At 34.0% G+C, this 26,379-nt stretch overlaps 1 protein-coding gene across 4 annotated transcripts in view; it reads left to right on the top strand.

The window, feature by feature from the left end:
• LOC113513145 (zinc finger protein rotund-like) overlaps nucleotides 1-26,379 on the top strand; it is a 247,001-nt gene that overhangs the window by 196,299 nt on the left and 24,323 nt on the right. The window lies entirely within an intron of this gene.

Here is a 26,379-nt window from a genome sequence, read left to right as displayed (position 1 = left end):
ATGTTCATTAGTTAATTTTGTTTTATTATATATATATATATATATATATATATATATATATATATATAATTTAATTATTATTTATACAAACACGAGATTTTAAATTACTATTTTAAAAATATAACTCTAATAACTGCTTCCAATTTTGTGCAAGAATTTTTGCAATATTCTAAAACAAATATACTGATAGAAAAAAAAATTGTTTATGTTGCTATTTTCTTAATCGGACCCCTCATATTAGATTTTCTTAAATATCTCCCATGAACAGACATCATTCACTTACAATTTTAAGACAAAAATAAGAGAGAGAACTGAAATGTTGGCTTCTACTGTTACTTATTGTACAACTTTATTTATTTCATTAATAAGAAAAAAAAATACAAGAATGAACGGAAATGACACCCCTAGCCGTCATAGCGTTTTATTTAAGAAGTACTTTATTTACATATAATATTTGTAATCGATAAATCGATTAAATTTACTCTGTAAGTTATCTGCGCGATATGAGCATTCGACTCAAGGTTGTATTTATTTTTTTACATTTTTTTTTTCAACGGGTTACTGTCCATGTATCCCGAATTTAATTACCTTAATGTTCGCTTTTCTTTTTAACCGATTCAAAAAGAGGTGGTTTTGAATTTGACTATATTATTTTCGTCGTGCGATATCTTCACCAATTTTAAACCGATTTCGGTGATTCTTTTTTTATTAAAATATTTTCTTTTGCATTGATCCCATATTTATTTTTTTCAGTATTTGATCATTGTAGACAGTATCTACGCTAAGATTAACTGTATTGGAAAAATAAAAAAAAAACATCTTTTTTAACCTATAAAAGGCTTTTAAATAGGTAATATATCGTAACGGATTACTGTGAGCATTCAAAATGTATTTCAAAATATATCTTACTAGCTTTTACCCGCGACTTCGTCCACGAGACTGGGATATGTTGGCTGACAGGTGTAGAAAGTAACCTATGTCTCTCCATCCCATATAGTACCTGTATACCAACTATTACAGTGATTGGTTAAACCTTTAAGGTCCCAAGAATTAAGAAACAAACAGACAAACCTACTTCCAGATTTATATTATTAATAAGGGTCACATCGTTATTACAGGATAGATATCAAGTAAACAAGTATATAATGTCTCCAACTTGCTATAGTTGATGACCATTGGATGACCACAGAGTTTTGTGTTCAGAGATTTAGGATCTAATGTTATTTCTATTTGAGTTTTTTTTTTTTGATGGATGAAAATGGTATGGTATCCCCGCCTGCGCTAACGGGATACGCTGGCGGAGCACCAGTGAAGGGTGATAGATGAGAATGAAAACAGGCCAGTTAGCCTATCATGATGAATTAATCTGGAATCAACCATGATGGTTTCCCGAGGAGAATCGCGAGGAGGTCGACCTGGTTGGATGTATTGCTAGCAATGGAATTCTCAGTCTTCATCACTAACGATCCCTTTCTATTTGAGTTAAATCTTTTTATTATGTGTTTTATTTCTTATTTATGTGTATTATTTCTTTTTTATATATGTTATTGTACTGATACTTTCTTGGGTGAAGGTATTGAGAGAGTGTAAAGTTCGTCCAGTTGATGAAATAAATAATTACCAAGTGGAGAATTTGTACAAAAGTCGTTTGCTTGAGCATCTCTGTCCCATTCGTGTTTCTACCGTGAAGCAGTTGTGTTTGCATGGCTGTGTTTCGGTTTTGAAAGCTGGAATATGGCAGTGAATTTACAATGTACAGAGGAATAACACCTGAGTCCTCAGGAATGGCAACGCATGGGCGGTATCATGAGCGAAACAGTATCCTCTGTTATGTCCACGGTACTGGTCATGTCTATAGGCGACGGTTACCACTTTCCATCAGGTGAGCCGTCAGCTTGTTTGCCATTCTACGTTACCTAAAAAAAATGTTGGTTTGCTAGTTTTTAGTACAAATATTCGTACAATTATTTGTCGGTACAAGTAGTTGTTGTTTGTTGTAGAACGAACAACACTAGTTTACGTTTTACAATAACATATTAATAAACATACCAGCCCTTGTGAACTCTGTCCAAGAATAATGTAAATAATAATTGTAGTGATAAAAGTACATAGATATTAATATATCCTCTATTATGGCTATACAGCGTGACGTCAACAAACAAGCTGAAATAACAATTAGCTGGTTATATAGCTCGAAGAACCGACAACCGATGGAGAAAAGTTCTTAAGTGGCAACCCTGTACAGTCAAAGGCACTATAAGGCGAAGTACAAACGCAGAACTAGATGGAGCGACTATCTCAAATGTATTGCAGGGTTTTTTTATGGGTGAAAATTGCATGGTAACCCAGTCTGCGCTATCGGTATACACTGGCGGGGTACCAGTGAGAGGTGATAGGTGAAGATGAAAAGGCAGGTCAGTTATCCCATTGCGATGAATTCAATGATAAATTAGTCACGATAGTTTCCAGGGGGAACCGAGTGGAGGTCGACCTAATAGGGTATATTGATAGCAATGGGGACTAACCTCCCCATTACTAACAACCTCTTCCCTCCCATTGCAGGGGGTTAGTGAGTGTAAGTCCTGAGCGACAATCTCAAGACTGTTCCTTATGACAGTATATAGGCGAGACCTATGTTCAGCAATGGATACTTAACGGCTGATATGAAGATGATGATGAAATCTCAATGTATGTATGATGTACATCATATCACCATTATTATGTCAGTCTTTAACTGTCGAACATAAGTCTTCCCTTACAGTGTTTTGCCTGTAGTTGCCGCGCTTGGCAGGCGGATTGGCAACCGCAGTTAGGCTTTAGAGATGTTTTAAGAGGGACGCTGCTGACCATCCCTCGCCCTCCCTTAGTCGCCTCTTACGACACACACGGGAAAGGAAGGGGTGGCCTGTTCTATGCCGGAACTTACACGGCTAAGCACACAAAATAACTGATTATGTCTTAATTAAATTAGATTTTTTCGTTCGTGGAACATAATATTCATTACTAACAACAATATATATATATATATATATCTAATGAAAACTCGACTTTGTACACCCGTTTCGTCCATACGAGAACCGGTCGACGAATTAATATCTAGTTACGTAACTTGTCTAGATTCACTTTGTATATATTTAAAAATATCCTAACAGCTGTACCAAGGGGGGGAAAGGGATTGTTAGTAATGAGGCCTAATAGACCCATTGCTATCAATACACCCTGTCAGGTCGACCTCACGTGGTCCCCCTGAAAAACAACGTGTTAAATTCCAGGTGTATTCACCACGATGGGCTAACTGACCTGCCTTTTCATCTCACCTATCATCTCTCACTGGTGCCCCGATAGTGTATACCGTTAGCGCAGGCGGGGTTACCACTTCATTGCCATCCATTTAAAATAAAGCAGCTATACCATCGGGGGGATACCCAGGGTATATTACTAACAATGGGATATAACATCCCATTGTTTATTTAATGTATAAAAATGGAATAGTTTTTTTTTGATAGGTGAAAATGGTATGGTAACCCTACCTGCGCTAACGGGATACGCTGGCGGAGCACCAGTGAAGGGTGATAGATGAGAATGAAAAGAGGCCAGTTAGCCCATCATGATGAATTCATCAGGAATTAACCATGATAGTTTCCAGGGGAAACCGCGTGAAGGTCGACCTAGTCAGGTATATTGCTAGCAATGGGATTTCTAGTCTCCATTACTAACAATCCCTTTCCCCCTAAAATGGAATAGTTACCCCGCCTGCGCTATCGGTATACACTGTCGGGGCACCAGTGAGATATGATAGGTGAGAATAAAATGCAGATCAGTTAGCTCATCGTGGTGAATACACCTGGAATTCAGTACAATGGTTTCCAGGGACTGCGGGGAGGATGCCTTGAGGAAGGTATATTGCTAGCAATGGATCTGGTTGTCCCCAAGACTAAGATGTTATCTCTCCGTAGCCTGTAATTTCATCGCCATATTCCACTTTTTAAATCAACGCACGACTTTAATACCTAATGGAAGGAGTAAGCGTAGTAACAACGAGTAAACCCCCTGCCCTCTCCTCCTCCTCCTCCTCCTTATGGGGACGGCTTATGTCCAACAATGGACAATTAAGACTGATGTGGTATGGAGTAATCTCCATTTCACTAAACATATTCATCAAACATGAGATGGGTTGCAGCATCCCTCTTAAAACATCTCTAAAAACCTACCTGCGGTTGCCAACCCACCTGCCAAGCGTGGCAACTACTGGCAAAACTTCCCTTATGGGAAAGGCTTATGTTCAGCAGTGGACAGCTAATGGCTGAAATAATAATAATAATAAAAAATTCATCAAACAGTAAATGAACCTATCGCCGTAGTTTGTTGTCGATGTTTACCGTCAAAAGAGAGTTAGTCTGAATTGTAAATCAAGCACTTAATACAATTTTTTTGGTGTCGCGTGTTGGCCAGATACAATTTTCATTACTAACTCGACTTAGTACACAACTGGGCCACGACGAATCGAATAATTAGTATTAAAATAAGCTATAAGTATCTATGCTCCAACAGAACTCTAATTTGTCAAACAAACGATTTCGAATACAAATCGTCTCGATCGATTCCGCAATCGGTAACAGCAACTGGTCCGCGCCGAATTCGCGAACGTATCGAAAGTTATTTTCCGAGTCGAATCGAATAATCTATTCGGCAATCGATCGATTACAAAAACCGCGATAGCGATCCCCGTCCGCGCGCCTCAGGAACCGAATTCGTTTCAAGGTTGCATACCGGCCGTCCATTGTCAATGTCACGAGAACTAACGCACACATGACTAGACGGATCTTTCGTTTGGACGCGCGGACATAGATACACCGTAGCTAGATGACGCAAGTTTTTTTATTATGATATTTTTTATGGAATGAAAATGTAATGGTAGCATTAGTAGTTCAGCTTTACTAAAAATGTGAAAATTTGTTTGTTTGTTATATGTATCGTAGCCCGCTCATTGTTTTCTCAGTGTGAACGTTTGTTGAAATTGTATCTATTTATAATAAGTTTATTAGTATCTATCTATATGGAAAGGGGAAGAATATGGGTAAATTTTTCCCCGGTCAATGTATATGTACCGGTTACTGGGACAAAATGGCAGGTAAATGCATGTATTGAATATGCGAAAGTATGTTTGCCGTACCTCTTGACAACGGCTCGACCGATTGTTATAAAATTTGTAACAATACACAGTTAACATTTGAGAATGGATAAAATGAATCGCACCGTCCTTTCCCTTGGGTGTTGTAAGAGGCGACAAAGGGAACTTAATGTTCGAAGAAGAGTTCTTTTTAAAACATTACCGAGGGCTAACTGTGGTTGGTAACCCGCCTGCCAAGTGTGGCAACTACTGGCAAACCCCCCGTTATGAAGAAGGCTTATGTTTAGCAGTTAACAGCTGACATGACCATGATGATGATTTGAGATTTAGAAGGAGATATGTTACATTTTATTCCGGTCTAATTAATCAGCAAACACAATTATGTACATTTTATATTTTCGAAACAAAAACTACATATATATTATGACTGATAGTATGTAATAATATAAAAGAATAAACGTTAAACCTAGCTTGACCAGTATTTCACTTACATTCCTTATGAAATCAGTGGTCAACACAAAATGGTCGGTTAATACTTAATAAGTGACCACTATTGGAAGACCCCAGTGCGTCAAGTTACTATTTGTATAAAGAGACCAATGTATACTGGACAATATTGTGCGTAAACTGGTAGTGTGGAAAACATACCTTTTTTATGTAATTACACAAGAGTTGTAACTCTTTTATTGTTTTTACTTATAAATGTCGAATGACTAAGCAACATTATCGTGTTAATATTAATATTTACCTTTCTAAAGTCGCGAGTTTTTTTTATATACTTTTTTTTATGCAACTTACAATGGCAGACAAGCTGACGGCCCACCTGATGGTAAATTGTAAGCGTCGCCTATAGACATGAGCAGTACTATGGACATAACAAAGTATACTGTTTTGCCTATGATACCCCCCATGCGTTGCTATTTCTGAGTACTCAGGTGTTATTCGAGTTTCGAGTTTTTATATACACATGTATATACGATATCTCTGCTGACTTCTTATTTTTGACGATGATTTTTAATTGGATGATTTCTATTGATATTTTCACAAAATGCCTTTATTTTTTCATAATTTCCCTTTGTATTTGTTACGTGGTATTTTCAGCCGACGTCGAAGAGGTTTACAATTCGGTAGTTTATTTTTATATTTGTTACCTTGTAAATCCGTCAGTTCTAAACCAATTTAGAGATTTTTTTTTTTTTTATTTTGAAATAATAATTTTTCATGTTAAACTAGCTTTTACCGGCGACTTTGTCCGCATTACCGGGAAAAAAATGTAGCCTATGTTTTCTTCTTACCATATGGTATGTGTATATCAAATATCATAGTGATGACTGAAAATCCCATTGCTAGCAATATACCCAACTAGGTCGACCTCCTCGCGGTTCCCCCTGGAAACTATCATGGTTAATTCCTGATGAATTCGTCATGATGGGCTAACTGGCCTGTTTTCATTCTCATCTGTCACCCTTCACTGGTGCTCCGCCAGCGTATCCCGTTAACGCAGGCGGGGTTACCATACCATTTTCACCCATTCAAAAAAAAAAAACCTAGTGATTGATTAAGTCTTTAAGTCGCTGTGAGACAATAAACAAACAGACTCACTTTCACCTTTATTATACTAGTAAAATTTCCATATTTTACAAATATTGTAAACTCCAATAAACAGAACTTCAAGAAATAATTTATGTAAATAATCTTATGCATATTTAAACGACGCATTAAAAAAAAATGTCAAAATTACTATTATTTTAATTAACCGTCAAACTGTTTTTAAAGATTAAGACATAACATGTCTTGCTCTGATTAACGAAAACTCGAACCAAGTTCAATGTAAGTTAATCCTACTTCCATATTAAGAGGACACCGAATCGCATAAGCAATTCTACTAATCACGTGTCAAGTTTAACTGGACGTCACAACCACATCACAAAGACCTCTATGTCGTATCTACTATTAAGGTCTGTTTATATTACAGCGAGCAAACGAGGCTTAGCGAGTTTAAAATATAATAATTAACGGAATAACGAACGGCAGACGAAATTTTAATTCAAAATTTAAAACAAGTACATATTATCTTACAAAGTATGCAACGATTTTCATACACATGTTAGTTTGAATATTTGAATTTAGAATGCGGAATATTGTATCTTCAAATAGATTAACAACATACGATTATTTGTGATACTTTACATTTTCAAAATTATACAAATACAAGACAATTACGAAAATAAACCATTATGATTCCAAAAAAAATATAAAAAAAAATAAAAGCAGAGAATTAAGAACCTTCTTTTAGAAGTGACTTTAATTAGCGGTTTTTAAAAAACGAACAGCGGTCAAAATTCAAGTTCGAAATTTAAAATAATTTCAAATTCTTTTTTATATTGTAACAGTCAGGACGCATGTTCCATATTTGAGTTTTGTATTAATGTAGACAGTTCTTTAGAGAGCGCAGCTCAAGCTAATCTGGCCATGTACAGCATTCAACGCGGTCAATGTCAATACAGGGTGAGCACATGTCAGAAGTTTTAGCATACGCAATGTGACCACCAATTAATCTATTTCACTAACAACTTTTTAAAGGTCATTGACCTGTGCTAATCGATGCTTTTTAACATAACTGTTCATGAGTTAACATGTCGATGATTAGCTTTATGGTGCAGTTGGCATGTTGCGTTAATGTATTCCCAGGTTCGGTTCTCGGTTTGTATTAAGAAAAAGTAATTTTATGAATTCGTCATCGTCTTTTTTTTATTTTATTTATTTTTTATACAACTTAGAATGGCAAAGAAGCTGACGGCCACCTGATGGAAAGTAGTAACCGTCGCCTATGGACATGAGCAGTACCATGGACATAACAGAGTATACTGTTTCGCCCATGATACCCCCATGCGTTGCCATTCCTGAGGACTCAGGTGTTATTCCTCTGTATTCAGTAAATTCACGCCATATCCCACCCTTCAAACCGAAACACAGCCATGCAAACACAACTGCTTTACGGTTGAAACACGAATGGGACAGAGGTACCCAAGCAATCGACTTTTGTACAAAGTCTCCCTCCGTCATATTAACTGTTAACTGATCATTGCTGAACATAGATAAAAGGGGGGTTTTATCTGTAGTTGCCACGCTTGGCATGGGTTAGCAAACGCAGTTAAGCTTTGTTGACGTTTTAAGAGGGACACTGCTACCCTCAACCTTTTTCCAAATCGGTATACGACTAACGAGTTATGAAGTAACTAACGAAAATAAAAGACAACCGTCAAATCTTCTTACTGAAATCTATTGAAAAGGGACAACAGCAATACAAGCAAAGCCGTGTTATTGCCTTGTTATATCTGATAAATATGCTCATGTATTTTTTTCCTCATAATAATTATAAACAGACACACCCTCGCATGATAAAAATATACGATAAGTAAGTCGTATTTGAATAATAACATAATACCTATCTATTTATTTATTTATTTACAAAAACATGGTAAGTGTATAGATGTTACAATAAGTATAAGTCATCATATTTCGCCATAATTAGGCACGCAAATATTAAAACTTAAAAAGAATAAATGTTAAGTGAGTCATTAAAATTCGAAATGTTATATAAAAAAAAAATACATCAAAAATGTCAGACACTTGTCAACAATAAAAAAGAAAGAAATGTCACTGTCAAATTATGGACTTTTCTTAACGGCTGTTAACACGATAGGTAATTCAAGTAGGTTGTTTACCTTTTTGTATCAATCTAATAGATATCAATGCCTACATCATTTGAAATAAAGTAAATTAATTAGACTTGGACACACAGGGGGGAAAGGAATTGTTAGCAATGGAGTTTCACAGCCCCATTACTAGCAATATGCCCTATTAGGTCGACCTCCACATGGTTCCCTCTGGAAACCATCGTGAACAATTCTTGTTGAATTCGTCACGATGGGCTAACTGGCCTGCTTCATCCTCACCTATCATCTCTCACTGGTGCCCCGCAGGTGTATACCGATAGCGCGGGTGGGGTTACCATTCCATTATCATTTATTAAAACAAAAAAACCCTAACTGTGTAATATTGTAGTATTTTTTATTTTATTAAGAGGGTAAACATAAAATTTAAAATTATTCTTAGTAACTACTTATTATATTAGTGTGAGCATTGCGTTTTGTTTTATACGACATAGAATGGCAAACAAGCTGACGGCCCACCTGATGGAAAGTGGTAACCATCGCCTATAGACATGAGCAGTACCATGGACATAACAGTACTGTTTCGCCTATGATACCCCCCCATGCGTTCCCATTCCTGAGGACTCAGATGTTATTCTTCTGTACCCTGTAAATTCACGCCATATCCCACCCTTCAAACTGAAACACAGCCATGCAAACACAACTGTTTACTCTGAGCATCTTCCGCTAGATTTGCAAAATATTCTTTGTATTGCCACGATCGACTGAACTAATAGTCGTGATTGGCCACCAGTGACATAGATATACCTTCTTAAATTAAAAATTTCATTATTACGTTATTCTATAATTACATATATGATATATATGTATTTTATAAATACATAACAGAACATAATTACATATGTATATACATAATCGGGTATAACATGTTTTTCTGGGGGGGAAAGGGATTGTTAGTAATGGAGACTAAAAATCCCATTGCTAGCAATATACCCAACCAGGTCGACCTCCTCGCGGTTCCCCCTGGAAACTATCATGGTTAATTCCTGATGAATTCATCATGATGGGCTAACTGGCCTGTTTCCATTCTCATCTATCACCCTTCACTGGTGCCCCGCCAGCGTATCCCGTTAGCGCAGGCGGGGTTACCATACCATTTTCATCCACCAAAAAAAAAAAAAAAAAAAAAAAAAAAAAACATGTTTTTCTGAATTTAACAAGGTATATCATGTTTAAATCAATCTTCTCAATAAATTTTACTAGATTTTTTACAACAAATATTTTATTTTTTCTATTCTAGATTTTATTAAGACAAAAATCAAGTTTGGATAGATATATCTACATAGATGTATAGCTAGCTATAATAAACCGAAGACGTCTAAAAATAAATAATATCTCAATAATTATCAATTAATCAATATCTGACCTTTAAATATAAGGTTTATTTTAACATATAAAAATGGCAATACCATAATAACAGGTCTACCAACATCATTTGGTAACAGATTTGCGATTTTTGGGTGATGTTTCAGTGTATTCGTTTTAAAAAAGCATAAAGAACACAAAATTCGAAATTATTGTGGCAAATACGTTGTCAATTAGAACAGTTGTGGAGATTTAAAATTTATTTAAATTTCGAATTCGAATTTGATAACGTCCAAAAACCCGACCGACCAAATAATTTGTAGGCAACTCGACAGGTCTTGATCTGCGTGATTCTCGGAACATATTACAAAAGTAATGTACCGCGGTAATATTTGTTTACAACCTCTACCACGTTGCAATAGGGCCCATAATGAGTCAAGACATCACTTTGGCGGGCGTATTAACAATTTTGTTAGTGTGTAATTTTGATTGACACCAACCATTACGGCTGAGTTAGGTATTGCGTCACCACGTAACTACGTACAGTCGTGTACGAAATTAGTTGGTACAAATGATCGTTAGAAAGAGGCCGCTGGCACTGCGTCTCTCTCATAATCTAAAATTAACTATACCCCCTTAATGTTAACTTTTGAAATGAACTTAATTAATTAGGTAAACGTAAATCCATAAGTATATAGGTTTAATTTAATATAAACAAATTAATATTTGAAAAAATGCTTTGTTTTATGCATAATAATGTAACGTCCTTGATTCAAACTATAATAAATCTCAAAACAACATTTCGCAGTCATCTGTACGTGTGCATATGTCGTTTTATTTTTACTGAGGCGAAGTATTATGTTGCTTACAGTCTAATTTTACTATAGTTGTTGATGGAAATATTTTATTTTTATTATAAGTATTAATCTTTATTAGTATTTTAAAAATAAAACGTCTACTCATTATAAAAATATGATTTTTAATATACTTACTGAAACTCTACACATAAAGGAAAATATATTCACTACACTTTATTTCAGTAATTCAGTAATGTATTCGAACATTTTATTTAAAATAATTTAAAATACAACATATGTGTATTAATATCACTCGCCTATTATTATTATTAATAAATAACACCTAGTTATTGGATATTTTTGTCCAATATAGGCTTTTATACACATAAAAATTATTAATTCACTCATGCGCCACTTACCCACTTCTATCTGTTCTCCTTTAATCAAAGGTGGTCTGTAAGAGATTGTTCTAACGATAAGACTGCCTTTTGTACCTTTATATATATATTTTAATCAGTAATTTATGTTATTTATTTATTTAACTCTTTATTGCACCATAAATAAAAATATACAATGACAAGTGAATAATTCAAATGAAATACAGTAACATAAATACAGATTGAAATATACACATAAAGGTACAAAAGGCGGTCTTATCGCTAGGGCAATCTCTTACAGACAACCTTTAGTTAAAGTTACTGTATTTCACTTGAATTGTTTAATTGTTACTGTATATTTTTAAGTTTCTGGTGCAATAAAGAGTTAAATAAATGAATAAATAGTACAAAGTTTGCTTTGTTGGGACTAGATGGCGTTGTCCAACAGTTATTATGTATATATTTTGTTGTTTTTTTTTTTTAATATAAAATACTGTAATAGTAGTATTTATATTATATATAATTTTTGTATAAAAATTCATATAATATTTTGTGATAATAATTTCGTGTAGTTGTAATGGTGAGTGAAACAATCTGTAGTCTAACAAAATTACTGTAATAGCTTTGCCGTCACGCGATTCGTCTATCTTTACCTCTCGTATGATATAATTTGGGTATGGCCGGAGGCTGAGACGGCATTCTTTGTTGCCGTTGCTCACAAGTTCCAACCGTGTGGGATAATATTTTCGTGTGTATTCAAATGTTACGTGTCATAAAAAAATATTTTATATATATTATTTTTTATGTAAAATTGGTTGGGTCGTTTGTTAACGTCACCATCTTTAATATATACATATAAAATTTTATAGATATTATAGAACAATTTTATATATAAATAAATAAATAAATATATATATATATATATATATATATATATATATATATATATATGTGTGTGTGTGTGTGTGTGTGTGTGTGTGTGTGTGTGTGTGTGTGTGTGTGTGTGTGTATATACTAGCTGAATCGGTAAACGTTGTTTTACCATATATTCTAGAACTATACATGAAAATATATCGTACTACAATTGTTATATTCGATTGTCATCTTGCAAACCTATTGCGACATATTAAAATTGCGATTAAACAACAGGGGTTGATTGTAAAAGCGTGAAAATTTGAATTTGTATGTATTTTTTAATGCTAAATTATAATAAAATAAAAATAAAAAAAAATGCCAAAAAATTAAAAAAAAAAAATATTAGAGGTGGGTCATCCCTATCATTGAGGGATATGAAAAATAGATGTTGGCCGATTCTCAGACCTACCCAATATGCACACAAAATTTCAAAAAAACATAAAATAAGAGAAGAATAAATACCTGACAACCCCTTATAGAATTATTTTCGTGAGCATATCGCCTGATCGCATTAACAAAGTCGAATATATATTATTAAGTATTTACAGCATTAATTAATTTATTAATTGGTCGTCTCCAGTGATTATAAACATAGATAACAAATTAATTTAATTCAAGTAATGACGGCAAATTCTTCCCCCGCAGTATTAGATTGTAATGTATTCAGCGAAATGTGGGCATATTATGTTCACCACAACGAAAACATTCGATTAATGTTTCTGCCTACCCCATTAGGGATTATAGTCGTAAGCGTATTTACTTTGTATTATAAAAATAATCATTGTTTGGTCGTCATTTAAAATATAATAAAATCCTATTAATATTATAAATACGTAAGTTTGTAAGAATAGATGTTTGTTACTTTTATTACACGCAAAAATATCTAAACAAATTTGAATGAAATTTGATACACGGATAGGTAACCTAACTTAGGATTTTAGGATACTTTATGTACTAATTCACGCGAACAAAGCCACGGGATACAGGTTAGTGTAACGTAATGTGGAGAATTAAAATTTTACACCATATTATTTGAAGTGACCATTTTAAATGTACGTAAATAAATCATAAAGGGATTAAAAAAGCACTATATCCTACTCCGAACACTTTTATGGCCATCCTATTGCTAACACGTTCTTGAGTTCGGTTGTTAAGTTACTTATAATAAGCACATGTCTGATAACATTACTTCCTTTTAGCTCTTTGTACTGAAGCAAGTTTACTAGTGTTAATAGAAAACAAACTATATCGCCTTACATTTAGAATTCATTTTTGCAATAAACTCTAGAAAAACTGTCGATCAAATTTGAGTCTTCTGTACTTGTATTAAGAGTCACACCGGATGAAATAAATTAGGCAGGTGTATGCATAATACATAATTTTCTATGTACTTGTATGTCTTGTTACTGTTGTGAGTGAATAGGTATTGTTTGTTCTAAAACATTGTAATATTTCCCTGCAATTATTCAGTCAATAAAATTAAACTGTTCTTTTTTCAAATAACGGTTATTCTGATAATTATGTAAATAATTTTGCTAACGAATATTAATAACCTGTTATTTATCACAAAACAGTGGAGTTAATGAAAACAATATATCGTTAAAAAATTAAGCGATTGTCAAACTAAGCTTTAGTTATACGCATGATATTTCTCAACGTTAAAACATGATAATGAATGGCGTATACATATATAGAATAGAATTTAAACCGTTCTCTACTAGTAACGGCTAGTACACAATTATTATCGATAACCTGTTATGTTACTGATATTAATCATAATTTGGAATGTTCTTCGGTTTAAAAGTCAAGATGGATTAGGTTACATATACAGCGGTCAGACCACACATCGTTTATAAATATCTATAAGTATGAAACTTATTAAATATGTACCTATCAATATATAATAAAGGTAATAGCTGTACATTAGTAAGCACTTTGCTTTGGCTGAATTAATTTTGGCAATTAAGAAAATATAGAATTTGGTTTAAATATCTGTGAATTAATTGTATTCACAGATAAACTTTCGATTAAACATTCTTGATAAGTAACAATGGTTTAACGAAATATATATAATAATATAATAATAATATATATATATATATATATATATATATATATATATATATATATATATATATATATATATATATATATATATATATATATATATATATATATATATATATATATATATATATATAATACACCGTTTGTCAAGTATCAGTTCCATATTATCAACTAAATTCATAAAATGATACTTATTTTATTAGTTTTTTCAGTAATATTAGCATTTTTCTTTTATATTTTAAATTCAATGTATATTTCACGAAGATATTGCGTGTTGCTAATTTGTACAAAAAAAACAGCAGTATGATTCATGACTACATTATTATGGGACTAATACGGGTGCAGAGTATACTTTATTTAACAAGTCATTGAAGAATTAGCAAAGGTATTGGACAACAAATTTTATATATATTCGAAATCGAATTAAAAATAGTCTCCTTCATAAATTATTTTTTAATATAGGGTAGGGCGGGGCTAGAAGTCCCAATTTTCACTACTAGATACATAGATTGTAAAATAGAGTACTTACAGTCAACAAAAGCAGTTGCAAAAACCTTATACAAATTAGCTTTACACTTAAATAATAAAAAGCATGACTATTTATTTGATTTATTAAAAATTTTGAGTTAAAGGCAAGATGGAATTTTGTACTTTTTGCCCCCCTCGCGGGGTAAAAAGTCCCACGCTGGGGGTAAAAAGTCCATTCGTCTTAATGGCTAAGTAGATTGATCAATTAGGGTAAATGAAATAAGATTATTTGAAAATCAATATCTTTTATTTGAAATTAAATATTTTAATAGTTATAATCAAGATAATCTCAAGAATGTTATCAAATAACATAAACTTAGAAAAACAATCAATTAAAGGATCCATCACGAACGAAGTGATCGTGATAATTTTTCCTCGGAAAAATAAACATCGGAGGGATATGAGAACCTGTAGCCGAGATTGCTACTATAACGGTGACATTAGTGCCCCTTTCTCCAGATGTAACAGAGCCAACGTTGCGTTTTCCTTTCGCAGCAACAATTTTTGAAGGCTTTAACACAGTCGAAACTCCAGTTTCATCTATATTCCAAACAGAAGAAGCTGTAAATGTATACTTATCCATTACTTGAGCCAGCTTATTAAAAAAATCATGAACATTTGAACGATTGAAGGAAGTCGCTCTACTGAGACTTGTAGCCTCGGGTTTTCGAATAGATAAAGATCGGTTCCTTTTTAAAAAAGCTGTCATCCAGTCTTTTCCTGCCATTTTATTTTTCTGCCAAGAATCAAGTATAGTAATTGCAAATTTAATAGCACAATCATATGCTAAGCGACGTACATCTTTAGGACCCAGGCCATAAAACATTTGAGCAACCATAAGCAGATAATCGCTTAAACTCTTCTCTTGATCTGCAGTAAAAATTTTACGTGTAGGAAGGTATCCAAAAGTTACATTATTTGGTTCTTTCTTGTATCGCGCAATAAACCTTTTAAGGGAATTCCTACAGATATTGTGGTCTCTTGCAGCTTGACACAGTTTTTTCTCACCATTAATTACCTCATTTGCAGCCCTCTTCATTATATCTAGTGACATAGTCCCTCTATCTGTCTTTTTCTTGTAATGACGCATTCTAAAACAACAAAAAAGCAATATTATTAAGTATGTTTATTGAAATAAAACATGGGGTAAAAAGTCCTCTCGCGAGGCAAGAAGTCCCATCGACGTACTTCTTGCCCCGTACCTACCTTCAGTGATTTACGCGGTTATAAAACAAAGACGGTTAATATCTAGAAAATATTGTTAGCATGCATTATTTATATATAGAATAACAGTGTAATACGAGCTTACCTTAATAATTTATTAAATTTCAATGCCGATGTAGGAAAAAAAACAAAAACAAAATTTTTTTTCACTTTTGAGTGCCAAAAAATTTCGTTAATCGTGTTACTCGCATGTGCGTTTCGTTACGACTGGCGACTCTCGGCTTTGTACTCGCCCCTCACCCCGCTCCAAATCACGTAGATCTTTTGTTTCTAGTGTGCTTCTATAATGAGATACGTATGTTGGGACTTCTTACCCGCCGGACTTTTAGCCCCGCCCTACCCTACTGATCTGTTCAAGAATACTGTGAATGATTGTAGCTTTGCAGCTTTTTATTTTATCTCTTTTTATAAATACGAACTTTGTGATAGTAATTTTATCCATTCATATTTTTTTGTTGTTAACTTTTATCTGAAAAAAAAGCAACAACTGTATTTCATGCCCGTTCTTCTCAGCTAAAATTGCACTCCGAACTGAGCGGTAGATTTGTAAAAATAATGACTATTCAAAAATGCTTAGTATTAAATTTACTTAAATAAAAATTATTTATTATTATTATTATATACAATTAAGTACCAATTTACAATGATAAATACCTCAAATGATAAAAAAAAATCATGCATTTATTTTTGTATAATCTTTATTTTTGTAATAAAATGAAAACAAATAAAAAATATATTGAATATTTATGTTAAAATAAATTGCATTGAATTTATTTGAGATGGCTCGATATGTATAAATAGAATAGAGAATCCAAGCTATTCATAACTATACTGAAATGCATCATTATTTCTATAAACTCGTAGTCATAACAAATCAATCAATATGGAATTAAGACGTAGATTGGGAGCTAAAAATAAAATTCCTAATATGTACGTACACACATACCTATATGCGATGTACCACCTACCTTCGGATCTAATTGCTTGCTTTTGTGTATACATTTTTTCGCCTCTCCTAATTAATTTACTCGGTATAAGGATGATTTTATTTTAAATCCGGTTTGCTGTTATTTTACTTTGAGTACATATGTACCTATCTACTATAAATCACTTTGTTAAACGTTACTATAATATATAATAATAAATTTCAGAAGATATCACACTGTATCTAGTACGACTAGATCCTTTACTAAACAGATTTCTACGCATGGAGGGTATCATGGGCGAAACAGTATACTCTGTTATGTCCACGGTACTCCTCATTTCTATAGGCGACGGTTTTTTTTTTGATGGGTGAAAATGGTGTGGTAACCCCGCCTGCGCTAATGGGATACGCTGGCGGAGCACCAGTGAAGGGTAATAGATGAGAATGAAAACAGGCCAGTTAGCCCATGATGATGAATTCATCAGGAATTAACCATGATAGATTCCAGGGAGAACCGAGTGGAGGTCGACCTGGTTGGGTATATTGCTAGCAATGGGATTCTCCGACTTCACTACTAACAATCCCTCCCCCCTATAGGGTGACGGTTACCACTTTCCATCAGGTGGGCCGTCATCTTGTTTGCCATTCTAAGTTGTATAAAAAACATACATTTAATACATATTATACCTATCAGTTGTTTAGTACCCAATCCACAATTCAAGAGCTGCCTAGTTGATTGAAATATATATATTTTTTAAATGCAACAAAATACATAAAAAACGCCTAGACCAATTTAAATAGACATGTACGTGAATACAAATGTTTCTATCGCGCGGAGATTGAACCTGCTACACCATCGAAATCGTATGTATGTGTTTTTTTTTTTTATTATTTCTTTAGTTATTTTCCACTAACTTCACAAAGATTATTCTTAAACTGAATTCACGAAGAATTCCTATTTTATTTAGTTAATAAAATTGTAATCCGACTATAATAATTATTTTTTTATTAGAATTAATTTATTCTGTATGAGACAAAAGCTATTTTATAACAATTAAAGACTGGTTTCTTTAAAAAACACAGCTATATGTATTTTTTTTATTTAAAATATTTAATTTCGGAATATTTTTATTTAATTAATAAAACTGTAATTCGACTATAATATTAATTTTTAATAGCATTAATTTGGTCTCGTATTTGTGTCATAATATTGAATTTATGGCAATTAAAGTAAATTATATTATTAATAATAATAGCATATTCTTTTTTATATAAAGCGTTTACTTACATAATAATTACGTACTAATTTGTTAAAATTGAAAATCCGTTATGGAGAGCTGAGCTGATAATGGTAGCTCTGCGAGTACTGTTTTAGGACCGTGCGATTAATCTTTGTTTGTGTAACCGGGCGGTCTCTATATCGAATGGTTTGGTCGATAGTTCGATAGGCGTATTATCGACTACCGTAATCGCGGCCGGGTACGGATTACGACATGTTATTTACGCGTGAATTTAAAATTCTTTGTTCGAATTTAAAATTCGAACGAAGACAAACGGCCGTCGAATTTTAAATCTAAATCTTAAATTGACAAATCTTGATCATAGATACTGTAAATAAAACATACATTTTTTTAAAACAACAAATATAATAAAACATTTTAATACAAGATGAGCCCTTTAGTTTAAAACCATCATTAAAATCGGCCAACTTCATCTTCCTGTGAGTTGAACAATGGAAATAATTTATTCACAATTGGCCAAAGTATTCAAAATATATGAGAAAATTGCGGATTTCCTTTTTCGAAGTCAGTTAAAATGCTCGTAGTTTCATATATGCATGTGATTTAGTTCTGTTAATAAGAATATTTTTGTTAATGACCGTGGATAGTATTTAAACGTGTGGAGGGCGAAGATTTTTTAATGAATATTAAGGAAATAGTAACATCATCTGTTCTATCATTATATGCCAGCGGAGCACCAGTTAAATGACAGGTGAGAATGAAAACAGGTCAGTTGATCCGTCATGCTCAATTCATCAAAATTAACCACATTTATTATGAGGAAGGACCGCGTGTAGGTCGACCTCACAGAGTATATTGGAGACAGAGTATATGGGGACTAGCTTCCCCATTACCACGCTCAACATATTTTAATCGCTTTCGACCCATATTTCTTCAAAAAGAGGTCTGTATATCCCGGCCAAAGTCGCGGGTCAAAACTAGTAAACAATAATTTTATAACGCAAAAACAATCGGGCACACCCACTCAGCCAGTCGCATAGTCTGGACTGGCAACAGCATTAGCGTCGACGCACGCGGCGAGGCGGTGACGTCACGCGCGCGGCGTATTTAGCGTGACCTTGGCGCGGCTCAATGCCAGCCAGAAATTGGGCAGCCATCCGCGGCGCGCGCGACTCAGCCGCACCGCGCCGCAGGTGAACACGCCTTGCGTAACTGGAAAAAGTTTTCAAAATTCGAACTTTCTGTGACGCGCCGCGAGATTGACGTTTGTTTTGCTGATTAAACGGTTTATGCTGAAAATTAAAAAATACTATGCTCGCGTCCTCTTGATCCTTGACAGTTGTAAAGTCGACTTACCGTTCTAGTAAAAGCAACAGTAGGTACCACTTACGTAACACAAATGGACGTGATACACGCAGCGCTGTCCACTAGCCCCATTACTAAGAATATATCCTATCAGGTCGAGCTCCACGCAGTCCCCCAAAAGCCTATTTTTTTTTTGGTAGATGAAAATGGATGCCTGCCTGCGCTAAAGGGATACGCTGGCGGAGCACCAGTGAAGGGTGATCGATGAGAATGAAAACAGGCCAGTTAACCCATCATAATGAATTCATCAGGAATTAACCATGATAGTTTCCAGGGGGAACCGCGAGGAGGTCGACCTGGTTGGGTATATTGCTAGCAGCGAGATTTTTAGTCTCCATTACTAACAATCCTTCCCCCCTCCCCTCCCAAAAGCCTATTATAACTAACTCTGATGAATCATGAGACATTTAGCTACATTTACTGGGTCGATTTAGGTACGAACAAAAACACGAAATAGAGCCTGAAAATTAGGAATTTCACTTCATGGTAGGCCCCCTGCTTCCAACCTCACCTATCAGGTTAATTCCTGATGAATTCATCATGCTGGGCTAACTGGCCTGTTTACATTCTCATCTATCACCCTTCACTGGTGCTCCGCCAGCGTATCCCGTTAGCGCAGGCGGGGTTACCATACCATTTTCACCCATAAAAAAAAACCCCTAAATACATTTTTGTATACATGCATTAGTGACAGTTTAATATGAATATTATTGCATGACTAACGTATTGACACTTATTAAATAATCAAACACAAGCTTTGAAAAATGTCTAATTGTTTTTTAAATTTGACAAATAATTGCGACTATATCGTACTTCGTTATGAACACTCTTAAGAACAGTATTCACCGATTTAATATTTTATAGAACTTAGAATGACAAACAAACTGACACGCCAACTGATCGAAATTAGTTACCGTCAACCACAAACATGTATCACAGAAACACATTATTATTATTCTGTAGTGTGGACGTCACAGTATATACTGTGACGCCAATAGAGAGATAAACAGGAATGGAGAAATACAACATCAGCAATGTCAATCTCTCACATATTGACATTCCTGAGGACTAAAATTTAATGTGTGGGTCTTTTTATTATTAAATTTATCCGACAAATGTGTTTTTTTTTATACCATGAACATGCTACACAAGCATACAGCCTGTCTGGTGGTAAACAGTTACTTTAGCCTATGGCCTGCAACACTAAAGGTGTCACGTGTGCGTCGCCGACCCTAAAAAAAGCTTAATATACCATTTTTTTAAAAACCCCATACTTTTTTTTTATTCAACTTAGAATGGCAAACAAGCTCACGGTCCACCTGATGAAAAGTGGTAACCGTCGCCTATAGACATGAGCAGTACCATGGACATAACAGAGTATACCGTTTCACCCATGATACCCCTCATGCGTTACCATTCCTGAGGACTCAGGTATTATTCCTCTGTACCCAGTAAATTCACTGCAATATCCCACCCTTCAAACCGAAACACAGCCATGCAAACACAACTGCTTCACGAATTTGAAACACGAATGGGACAGAGGTACCCAAGCAATCGACTTTTGTACAAAGTCTCCCTCTAAAGAAAACCATGCCAAGAAACTCATTCCACCATTTAGGTTCAAGCGTGTCAGGATGAATTCCCTGTCGATAGCTAGCGGTGTAATGATAAAAGGTGGCTGTGATCCCACGGGATAAAGCCAAAGTCCTCCCGGAAGCTGGCGCTTACGTAAAAAGTTATTAAAACAAAATAATCACACGTTATCATGTATATTAATTAGCGTTTATTAGTTTATTTGTCACATAATAACGCTTGACTAATTTTTATGACTCTTTCACTGATATTGAAGTTTGTATCTTTCCAGAATGGTTTTTCATATAACATATTAGGTTATCGCTATTGTGTACAAAGTTATTAATTATTATAATTATGTAGATGGTCACGCAAATTAGGTATAACCAGATGTGAGGTGATACAGTACGTAAAAAACTAACTGTTAGGGTTGCCAGATTTTTTTCCTATTTACGCCCAAATATTAAAAATTTTACCTTATTAAATCAAATCTTTATTCAAGTCAATTTTGTCATTAATTGATTCGTTCATTCATTTCAAATTGATGAGGTAACGATTTCGTAAAAACTTTTTTTACCACATCTTTTTTTACTGGCAGTGTTGCCAGATGCAGTTTTTTACTTTTACCCAAATACCAATAACTTTTTGTCTAAATTGATGTTATGATTGCGTTAATTTTTAGACTATTTTTGTTTTCATGTAACTTTTATACGAACGGCAAAAACAAAAACAAAGAAAAAGAGGTTTTGCCAGTAGTTGTCAGGTTTGGCAGGAGAGTTGACAAGCGCAGTTAGGCTTTTGGTAATGTTTTAAAAGACACGCTTGCTTGCATCCCTCGACTGTTAAATTCCCTTAGTCGTCTCTTACGACACCCATGGGAAAGGAAGGGGTGGCTCATTCTATGTCCACCACTCTAGGACCACACGGGTACTCATTTTGTCTGTTAGTTTTTTTTTTTTTCTATATTAAAACATATCTTCTCTAATTCTGAATAGATTTTAATAATTCTTTTTATATTCATATTGACACAATTGATAAAGCTGTTTTTTTTTTGTAGAAAATCTTTAACTTTTTTTTATCGTTTTTATCTATATTTTTTTATAGTAATGGGTGTGGCAAGCTCACTTAACAGAAAGCGACTTCGCATCCCAACGATCCCCGCCCCTAAATACCTACGATTTTTAAAGTTCTAGACACAATTTCATCTGTTGATGCTTAGTTGGATTTTCTTTGTGTAAGATAGAATGCTAAATAAGCTGAAAGCCCACCTGATGGAAAGTGGTGACCGTCACTTGCACTAAAGACTTGAAGACTACCATATATCACCATTCAAATGGAAACACAGCTACGCAAAAACAGCTACTTGGCTACAGACGTACGAATGGGACAACGGTACCCAAGCAGATTATTTTATACAGTCTTTGTCTAGTTATTGGTGATTCCAGCTATATAAAGTGATTCCCATCCTATAGACATTTTTCTATAGGAAAAAAAAAATTATTTTCATTATCAACGTAAAATAAATCATCTACGTATTGAACCAATGATGAAAGATATTTAGAGTAATGATCTCGTGATGATCTTTAACACTGTTATCATTAACTGATGTTGTATCAAACAGTAATAAAATATAGATAATGTTCTGAAGGACTCATAAAATATCGTATCTCATTAATTTCTTGCTTGAAAAATATATGACATACCTTTGTTGGTTTACTGTTGTAATTATTCTGTGTCCGAGAAACCTAGATGCTTATTTAATAATTCATCTTTATTAATATTATAATCTTTATATATATATATATATATATATATATATATATATATATGTATATATATATATATATATATATATATATATATATATATATAACAATATTAAATTACTTTAAATATATTAAATTAATACTTATTTTAGTAGTAAATACACCGCCTACTTAATTTTCTGCTTGCCTCATTCTAAGGATATACTTACAGATTGTTCCCATAGAAATTTTATCAAAATCACAAATGTTAAATCCTTATGTATACATATACTAATATTATAAATATTAGAGCGGGTTTGTTTATTTGTTACCTTTTAACGCCTTGACATAGGCTACTTTTTATCCCGAGCAATAAACGTATCCCGGTCACGCAAACGAAGTCACGGGTAAAAGCTAGTAATCCATAATTACGGCAAACTAAAATAGTCGAATCTAATCCCCTACGTAAAACAATTAATAATTCCAACCCGAAACTGGCAGGGGCAGGCATTTTAAGTGGTTATATTATAGGAACGGCTAGTCATCACTCAACGAACTATAGTCGCTCGGTACCCGAAAACTATGCCTTAATTTCCACCACAATTTTGTAGAGATATGATATTTTTAATAATTTTAAAACAATTTTCAAAAGACGTACCCTCTCAATTTGTCTGTATATTTTTGTAGATTATGTTACGTAATTCCGTCGTCAACACAAGAGTAAACGCTGTCCATTGCAAAAAGAATTATTGCAAAATCTTCAGAAATGGTGAATATATCTCATGCAAAGCACATACAAAAAAAAATCTAACAAACTCCAGTCGACCTGCTTTTAATATCGCTTAAAAGTAGTGTCGAATTGATACCTCCTCTTTGATGTCGCTTAAAAAATAAAGTCGAGTTTACACCATCTTTTGGCATCATCACTTATAAAATAGAATTGAGTAACCACCTTTTTTTAATATCGCTTAAAAATAGAGTCGAGTTGACACCTCCTTTTGACGTCACTTAAAAAATAAAGTCGAGTTTACACCACCTTTTGGCATCATCACTTATAAAATAGAATTGAGTAACCACCTTTTTTTAATATCGCTTAAAAATAGAGTCGAGTTGACACCTCCTTTTGACGTCACTTAAAAAATAAAGTCGAATTTACACCATCTTTTGGCATCATCACTTATAAAATAGAATTGAGTAACCACCTTTTTTAATATCGCTTAAAAATAGAGTCGAGTTGACACCTCCTTTTGACGTCACTTAAAAAATAAAGTCGAGTTTACACCATCTTTTGGTATCATCACTTATAAAATAGAATTGGAGTAACCACCTTTTTTTAATATCGCTTAAAAATAGAGTCGAGTTGACACCTCCTTTTGACGTCACTTAAAAAATAAAGTCGAGTTTACACCATCTTTTGGCATCATCACTTTTAGAATTGAGTAACCACCTCTTTTTGATATCGCTTAAAAATAGAGTCGAATTGACCTCCTTTTAACATCGCTTAAAAAATAAAGTCGAATTCGTAAAGTCGTTTGAATCGAAAACCTTCATTTTTCTAGTTAGTTAAGTGCAGTTATTAGACAAAAGCAACTGTAAACGCTAAGGACAATACCGTATTCCCGGCAGGTAGGTACTGTGTGACAAATAGTTATAATAAATTTAACGGTACCGAGATAAGGTGCGTCTTGGCCGGCCCTATCTAAGGGCCGGTTATCTATGCTAATTGTGAGTAGTTAAGGTGCAATAATTTATTTGTATGTCCGGTAAATAGTTGAATGTAGAATGTATTGTTTTGGCAACAATTAGAAATTTTCTAGTCTAATTTTAAAGTAAACATCAAAGAAAAATGTCAATAAGACTTGTTTTAATATATATTTTATGTTTAATTTTTTGTCATTTTAGTTTAACAATTATTTCAGTTAAAATTTACACTATGATAACACAAAACAAACGTCTGCATTTTAATTTGTACATTTTTCTATGCACCTATGTTATATTACATAGTTTTATTATTTAGTACTTATTTACTTTTACCCGCGACTTAGTCTGCGTGACCGAGATATGTTCACTAAGCCATTTTGATTTTAAAATAAAATGATTAAACCGATTTTGATAAAATTTCTGTAGGACCAATATGTAAGTATTTCCATACAAATAAAAAAAAGAAATTTCTAAATGTGTAACCGACGGTATTATGAGGTAACAAACATAAAAAATACAACCAATGAAATTATAGGGTACAGAGATTGTCATGTGTCATTCTGAAGACTAAGTCCTGTTCCTGAGTCCTCAGGAATGACAACGCATGAACAGTATCATGGGCGACACAGTATACTCTGTTATGTCCATGGTACTGCTCATGTCTATAGGAGACGGTTACCACTTTCCATCAGGTGGGCCGTCAGCTTCTTCACCATTTTAAGGTGCATAAAAATGCCACATGATAGTAAGTCTAACTAAGCGGATGAGCATTATCCACTCTCCCATGTAATTCTCATCCCGTACATACAGGGTGGTCCCATTGACCATATGACCTATATTTCTTCTACAATATCCCATGTGTTCGATACCTTATTAATGTTAGCAAATTTGTTCACATGATTAAACATGCTTTCACACGAAGTTAAGAATTATGAATCCATTTTTGTACCAGTTGGGGAACGTACAATGTTGTCCGCATGTTACTTTGAGGCCCTGTACAGTTATTTTACCTCAGTGGGCAAATATATTTGACGCTTGACAATTATACCAGAGGAAGTCTTTGTACAAAAGTCGTTTGCTTGGGCATGGCTGTGTTTCGGTTTGAAGGGTCTTTTTTTTAATGGATGATAATGGAATGGTAACCCCGTCTGCGCTATCGGTATACACTGGCGGGGCACCAGTGGGAGATGATAGATGATGATGAAACAGGTCAGTTAGCCCATCGTGACGAATCTAAAAATAAATCAATCACGATGGTTTCCAGGTGGAACCACGAGGAGGTCGACTTGACAGAGTATATTGCTAGCAATGGGGCTACTAATCCCCATTACTAACAATCCAATCGCCCCCCTCAATTTGAAGGGTGGGATAGGGCAGTGAATTTACAGGGCACAGAGGAATGACACCTGAGTCCTTAGAATGGCAACGCATGAGGGGTATCATGGGTGAAACGGTATACTTTGTTATGTTCATGGTACTGCTTATGTGTATAGGCGACGGTTACCACTTTCCATCAGGTGGGCTGTCAGCTTGCTTGTCATTCTAAGTTGCATAAAACAAATTACACTTTAATATGTACAAGTACATATATACTTACATACTACGTTCATGACGATTGTGTTACAAAAAATAATTAGGTCATATTTATTTTTTGTTGTGTTGCGTACACAAAAAAATATCTTCGCCAACTCTAAACAGATTTCGATGATTCTTTTTACAATCAATTAGAGTTGACTCCCATACTGTACG

This window comes from Galleria mellonella, unplaced genomic scaffold (assembly GCF_026898425.1).
Source record: "Galleria mellonella isolate WM207_F2 unplaced genomic scaffold, CSIRO_AGI_GalMel_v1 utg352, whole genome shotgun sequence".
Classification (NCBI taxonomy): Eukaryota; Metazoa; Arthropoda; class Insecta; order Lepidoptera; family Pyralidae; genus Galleria; species Galleria mellonella.
The sequence above is the reverse complement of the archived record's forward strand: the minus strand, read 5'-3'. Positions and strand labels throughout refer to the sequence as shown.